Source organism: Cryptomeria japonica, chromosome 9 (genome assembly GCF_030272615.1).
Source record: "Cryptomeria japonica chromosome 9, Sugi_1.0, whole genome shotgun sequence".
NCBI classification, from domain to species: domain Eukaryota; kingdom Viridiplantae; phylum Streptophyta; class Pinopsida; order Cupressales; family Cupressaceae; genus Cryptomeria; species Cryptomeria japonica.
In genome coordinates, this window is record NC_081413.1 from 559,319,715 (window position 1) to 559,327,695 (window position 7,981).

Sequence of the window (7,981 nt, forward strand, 5' to 3'; positions counted from 1 at the left end):
CATGCTCGCAATGGTCAAATTTTGGTTATCATGTTTAGGGTCATTTGGATCAAAGATGTAAAAGTTGCTCAATTGTCGTCAAAGTTGTCAAAGTTTGGCTTCATTTAGATAAAAGATGTAAAAGTTGCTCAGTTGCTGTCAAAGTTGCAAGATAAGCTAGAATTGATTGGATTTGTTGTGTGCACAAACTGATGTCATGAGCACGTCTGGGTGGGTAGGTTTATGCTAGGCATGCTCCTCTTGTGCATCCCAAAGCGTCAGAACATCGAGAGTCATACCCTACCGACGCGATCTCTCAAGTGCCCTAAGTCCAAAAAATTGTCAAACTTTGACAAACTATTTCTTCCAATCCAGTAAATATATGATCAATTTGTTTAAACATGTGGGGTCATGTGAGGCTCCTCTACAATGACCTATCTCGGTTTTTGACGATTTAGAGCCATTTTCAATTGGTAGCATTTTTTTGCCTGTTGCAAAAACCGTCAGTTGCATGCAATGCAAAGTTGCAAGATAGGCTATAATTGATTAAGTTTGTTGTGTGCACAAATCCACATCATGAGTGCATCCATGTTGGTAGGTTAATGCTAGGAATGCTCCTCTCATGCATCCCAAAGCATCGGAACGTCGAGAGTCATACCCTACCGACGCGATCTCTCAAGTGCCCTGAGTCCAAAAAATTGTCAAACTTGGACGAACTGTTTCTTCCAATCCAGGACACGTATGATCAATCCATTTACACCTGTGGGGTCGTGTGAGGCTCCTCTACAATGGCCTATCTAGGTTTCTGACGACTCAGAGTCATTTTCAATTGGTAGCATTTTTTTGTGTGCTACAAAAACTGCTAGTTACATGCATTGCAAAGTTGGAAGATAGGCTAGAATTGATTCAGTTTGTCGTGTGCACAAACCAATGTCATGAGGGCATCTGGGTGGACAATTTTACACTAGGAATTCTTATGCATCCCAAAGTGTCAGAACGTCGAGAGTCATACCCTACCGGCATGATCTCTTAAGTGCCCTAAGTCCAAAAAAATGTCAAACTTTGACGAACTGTTTCTTTCAATCCAAGACACATATGACGATTCGTTTGAACCTGTGGAGTTGCATGAGGCTCCTCTACAATGACCTATCTCGGTTTTTTATGAATCAGAGCCATTTTCAATTGGTAGCATTTTTTTGCCTCCTGCAAAAATCATCAGTTGCATGCAATGCAAAGTTGCAAGATAGGGTAGAATTGATTTGGTTTGTCCTGTGCACAAACTGACGTCACGAGCGTGTTCGAGTGGGTAGGTTTACGCTAGGCATGCTCCTTTGATACATCCCAAAGCACCGAAATGTCAAGAGTCGTACCCTACCGGCACGATCTCTTAAGTCCCATAAGTCCAAAAATTTGTCAAACTTTGACGGACTATTTCTTCTAATCCAGGACATATATGATCGATCCGTTTGAACCTATGGGGTTGCGTGGGGCTCTTCTACAATGGCCTATCTTGGTTTTTGACGAATCTAAGCCATTTTCAATTGGTAGCATTTTTTTGCCTGCTGCAAAAATCGTCAGTTGCATGCAATGCAAAGTTGCAAGATAGGCTAGAATTGATTTGATTCATCGTGTGCACAAAACAATGTCATGAGTGTGTTTGAGTGGATAGGTTTACGCTAGGCATGCTCCTCTCATGGATCCCAAAGTACTAGAACATCGAGAGTCATACCCTACCATCGCTATCTCTCAAGTGCCTTGAGTCCAAAAAATTATCAAACTTTGACAGACTGTTTCTTCCAATCTAGGACACATATCATCAATCCGTTTGAACTTGTGGGGTCGTGTGAGGATCCTCTACAATTGCCTATCTTGGTTTCTAATGACTCGGAGCCATTTTCAATTGGTAGCATTTTTTTGCCTGCTGCAAAAATCGTCAGTTGCATGCAATGCAAAGTTGCAAGATAGACTAGAATTGATTATGTTCGTCTTGTGCACAAACCAACATCACGAGTGCATCTAGGTGGGTAGGTTTACGCTAGGCATTCTCCTCTCATGCATCCCAAAGCGCCGAAATGCCAAGAGTCATACCCTACCGACATGATGTACAAGTTGCTTGGCAATTTTTTTGACAACTTTTTTGACAATAATGACAATTTTTGTTCAAATTGTATCTAGACTCAATCTATGACTCTTATGACCCGGCAATGACTCAAATAATTATCCATGATTATACAAGAATCAAGAATTCTCATGATTGACCTTATCAATAATGGTCATGATTGACCTTATCACATCACATAAACTCAAAACATAGTCACAAAACATAGACACACAAAATAGTCACAAAACATTGTCACATATTATTCAAAAATTTGCCTCTAAATATGTTCAAATCAGCTCTTGGCTATTTAAATATAGAAATAAATGTCTTACAAATCATCTCATGGGGTTTTATACAAAATTTGACATTACAATATGTGCGATTCAGCTCATCGCCATTTTAATATACAAAATTTGGCATCTAAATATGTACAAATCAGTTCATTGCCATTTAAATATACAAAATTATGCCCCTAAACATGTACAAATCAGCTCATGGACATTTATATATACAAAAAATGAATATAAAACAATTCATCGACGATATATAAAAAAATCTCAAAATCATTCTACTCTAAACCGTAGAATCAATCAAGTGAGCCTTTAGGATTGACTCTAACCTGTATTGTGTCAAGTATTGCCTCGTGGTCACATTCATGAGCTTTCCATAAAATCTTGTTATGAGGTCTACCACGATACTTCATCAAATAAATATTTGTTGCAACAACAAGGTTAGAGAAATGAAGAATATGTCTGTGTGTTTCAAAGTCCTTGAACAACCAAACATCAAAATTCTTGATAGGGTATCTCCTAAGCCATGTTCTTGTCATGACAACAGACCCTATTGGGTACTCAATACCCTCTCTGTCAATGATTGTGGTTGTCAATTTTCTTTTAGGCTCAACACAATGACACAAATAGTAATTCATTCCTTCTTCATTGTTCTCTTCTACAAAAACTGCATACACATGACCTGCATATTATAAAGTGATAATTAATACCAAAAATAAAGTGTGATGTACAAAAAATGAACCAAAAAAAATACTTGCAAAAAAATTAACTCAAAAAATCACCTGAATCCACTAGGTCGGATACATGGTCAAAATCCATTAATGTCTCCATCTGGATCAATTGTAGTGCTTTGGGAATTTGATATGTATCAATGGGAACCAACAGTCTAGAAGACCATTTGTCAACCCACTCTTGTGATTGGCATTCTTCCCACAAATAATACATGCGTGAAGAGCAAAAACATACCATCTGTCTCGTATAAATTACTAGTGAACTTGCATTTGAACTCATGTCACTCAATCCTACAACTGTACAACAATCTAGATAGTTTTCAATGTTAGATTCAGTGATCAACCAAAAATATCTACGAAGCATTGAAGTACCTAGATACCTAGATCCATCATAGAGTTACACCATCACACAATTGTTTCTGCATCTCTCAACTCAGCACCGCCTTCATATTTCAATTCTTCTCTAGCTAGGGCTCTTTTTACACATGCTCCTGCACCATCGTGCTCTCCCTTACCATATCCATCCTTAGTAAAATTTCAAAAATGTTGTACACTGCTTGTCATATGCATACTTGTCAACCAATCAAACATCCTTGCATTCTTGAATTGTGTGGTGCAATTATCTGACCATATTAAGTGTCAGTTGTATTGTATGTTTCTTTCTTTTAAATTATCATAGAAAACTTTAAAGCATCCTTGTACAAACTCCGATGAATGAGTACGATCATCACTTATGTAGAAGTGATACTCTCTTACAACCTTTCTATCATCCTCTGTGCTATCATCTGCATGCATGAATGTTATGTGTACAAGAATAGAAACTTGTGTAGAATGATAATACATAGATTGCACTTCATTTTGAGGTTGTAGTGTATAATTTTTAGCAAAATCAACAATAGAGACAATGGCGCCAAGAGGAAATGTGTCCTTACATAACTTGAATTGCTCATCTAACCATCGAGCTCTATGTGTATGCATTATGTACTCATAAACTAGTTTCTCTTGAAACATTTTCATAAATTCAGCTACACATATATCATTTTTCACTAACTCACATATCTTCAAATCTTTTCCATCTTTAACTCCATATGTGACTGTCTTGTATTTTCCAAAAGAAACTAGTTTCCTACCAATTTCATGTGTGCTCTCCAAATGTACACATCTTGGTAAACGTTGCAAACCACCATATATAGCACAAGAACCTTCCAAACAAGGCATCTTATAATAAATGCAACCATCATGTCTATTACATAGCACACTTGAAATAAATTCTCTTACTGACTTAGGAGGTGCTTGTATATTGCATTCCTGCAAAACATTGTGTGCAAAGTAGAACAAATATGACGAAAAATATCATAGTGCATGGAAAATTCAAGATGCATCCTACAACAACACGTGGTGCATACATGATTAATCTTAATATAAAAAGGTTTTGCCATTTCAAAAAATCTTTGATAAATTCTTATTTGAGGAAACTTTTCAAGGAATCTTTCATAAAATTTTGTTTGAGTCATATCCAAATAGTGTTTGGCATGTGGCTCATGATTTGTAGACCCGATTCGTCTTCTAACAACATCTCTTTGGTTGGGCGAAACTATTGCCTTGTCATGCCAAAATTTTTTAATTAATGTTCTTAGTGAATCAACAACAACCTTGTCTTTGCGTGGTAGTCTACCCGAGAATGACCAAAGAGAATTATTGTTAGGTTCCTCTATTTTTTCTCACCTCTGTAATGCTTTACTTAATGTTGTTCTACTAACATTTCACGACTTACTTGTTTTTCTTATCAAACGATCTTTTTTTAATTTTCTTGCTCATTATGATTGATGTAATGACACGTCGAGTAACATTAGAATCTTTGGTACGTGATTTTGAACCAATAGCTTGATATGCATCAAATAGATTTCTCACAATAGTTCTTTCCCTGTTACTTTCAGATGATCTTAGGCCTAGAATTTTCATTGTCTCACTAAAATTCAAATTTTTAATCATTTGAATAATTAATTGACATCTTGTGGTTTGATTTAAGTTTTCAAAATAGTTTTGCCATATTCTTTTAACCATTCTCCTACAAGTTCGTTCATTCATTTTATTGGGCATTGGCTTCAATATATTCTCATCAATGTCAATTAGATACTTTGGTCTCCTACGAATGATTCTAGGAGGTGTTAACATCAGTGCATTGTGTACACTCAATTCATCAAATAGAGCAGGTGTATGTTCATCATGTAATTGATTATTCAATGTGGTCTCTTCTTCAATTGCATTAGGTTCATACGGTAAATCAAATGTATCTTCTTCAAATGCATTAGGTGAATTATGTTCGTTTGGTAAATAGAATTGAGATGTTGAGGATGACATACCTTCTTGTCCCATTGTTCTCGTCACGTAATTTTTTCATACACTGCTTTTGTCTTTCCTTTTCAGTCTCTCGTTGTTCCATCTTATCATTGTTTTTTTGAATCAAAACTATTAAACAATCACAATAATATTGACAAAACTAATAAGAACAACAATTCAATCATTTGAAATCATGCAAAAACAAAAAATTTACTTACTTCTATGTATAAAACAGTGATAGAAGTGCAGACACAGTTGCAGTGGGGCCTTCAACGACCTCAAAAACTTCTTTTGAGGTCGTTGAGGCTCTTGGGCAAATAAAACTATGTCTAAGTACCGTGTATGCGTTGTTAGTCCCTAAAATGTTGGCAAGCCCAACGATATATTTTTTTCACCACGCACGCGCTCCTACGCCTTAAAAATGTTATGGTAGGGCAACGAACTAATAGGCCTAAACACTATTTGTAGTAAAGAAAATGTGAAGGAAAAGGGAGGGAGGGAGAGAGGGAGAGAGGGAGAGGGAGAGAGAGAGGGAGAGAGGGAGAGGGGAGAGAAAGAGTGGGGAGAGAGAGAGAGAGAGAGAGAGAGAGAGAGAGAGAGAGATGATGCACAATGGGTTTTGTACATTGAGTCAAATGCTAATTCTATCAAGGAAAGCATAGCCTCTCGGGCTCAAACTGTGGACCTTGGGATTATTTGGTCTACTGTTCTTCCAAATGGTGACCACTACATGGCATACCTTATTGCAATACAACAATATAAAGTAAGGGAGATAAAGGGGGTAGGGAGAGAGAAAGAGTAGGGAGGGAGAGAAGAGAGAGAGGGATGGGGTATGGAGAGAGAGAGAGAGAGAGAGAGAGAGAGAGAGGGAGGGGAGAGGGAGAGAAAGAGAGAAAGAGAGGAACCCTGCACGCACTTGAGAGGGGGAGAGAGGGAGACAATACACATACACACACACATATGTGTGTATATATATACTTAATATATTATATATATTATATATATTATATATTATATGTATATACACATTATATATACAATATCATATTACACATATTATACACACTCCCAAATTTTAAACAAAAGTAGTGTGTACACACTGTTTATAGTAAAGACAATGTGTACACGCTTCTTATACCATATGTACCCCTACGTGCTTTTGACTATTTAGGCTTGGAAATAGGCCTGGATGACAAAGCTATGGGTTGAAAGTTTGATTTCCCTCCATGTCCCTCTTTTTTGACGTGTTTTATTTTATCAACTTGGTTTCTCAACTTTGTCATCATTAGGTTACACTTCATCAAGTGGGTATTTCTAAAATTGCCACCATATTTGCACCCATGTTCTGAGATTTCTAACCATATAATTTTTTAAAAATTTGAACAATAACATATTATTATTGAATTTCTTTTAACAGTATCTCCATAGTTCTCATAGACATATGTGTACCATTTTTTTAATAACTTTTGATCTACTTATCCAAATTTAAAAAACGTTATATATTATTGTAGTGCACTTTATTATTTACAATTTAAAAAAAATAAAATTGTATTTTCAATTTTTTTAGTGCAAGTTATGCTTCGTGCATGAATGGGTACCTAATTTTTCAGGATGTGCTCGATTGGAAAAATCATTAAAAAATAATACTCAACAAAAAATTACAAAAAAATACACAACTTCTAGTGCTCACTCTTAACTATCTTTTTGCCAAAGGATTTTTCAAAATACTAAATCTAACTATGACTTTTTGATGCATACATTAGACACTATGTTATGTTTTTCAGAAAAAAAATTAAGGTATGTTTTTCGTGCGTGAAGGATTTGACCCCCTTAATCTTATCCAATTTTGAAAATATTTAGTAGTTTGGAAACTAGATTCAGAGTACTACAATATTTGATTTTTGATTATCTTTACATCTTGAGTGGATGACTTTCAAATTTCGCCTCCAAGTTCAGGTTCACCTGATTTCTGAAAAAAAAGTGTCCACTTATACCCCCCTTTTTTACCACCATCTTTGTGCACTTACCCGTTACTCAATGTTTTCTTTTCCTCTAGAAGACGACTTTTTTATTTTAAGGATATGACGTGGTCAATGTACAATGTCTATTATTATGTCTCGGTTGTTTTCCTTTTGGCAACCATAGGGTCTTCTCCTGTAATAATTTAATGTGTGAATAAACATATATTTTACTCCTATGCCTAGTATGCATTGTCATCTCAATTATTAATTCATGTATTTATTTTATCATATAGAGCAGTAAATAGAACACAATTATTCATAGAAATCTATAAAAGGATATTGAAATGAGACTTTAAAGAATATATTGCTTTGGAGATTAGAGAATCAAAGAAATATTGTGCAATTCAATTGTTTGTATAAAAGGAGATAAACAAAAGTACAAGGCAAAATTGAAGTTCCAGTTATTGTAATTATCTTCCCAAGATAATTAAGAAGGTAGCAAGGCCATTACCACTAATGTTGTTGTAAATGTACAATCATGTCTATTATTATGTGTTGGTTGTGTTCCTTTTGGAAATC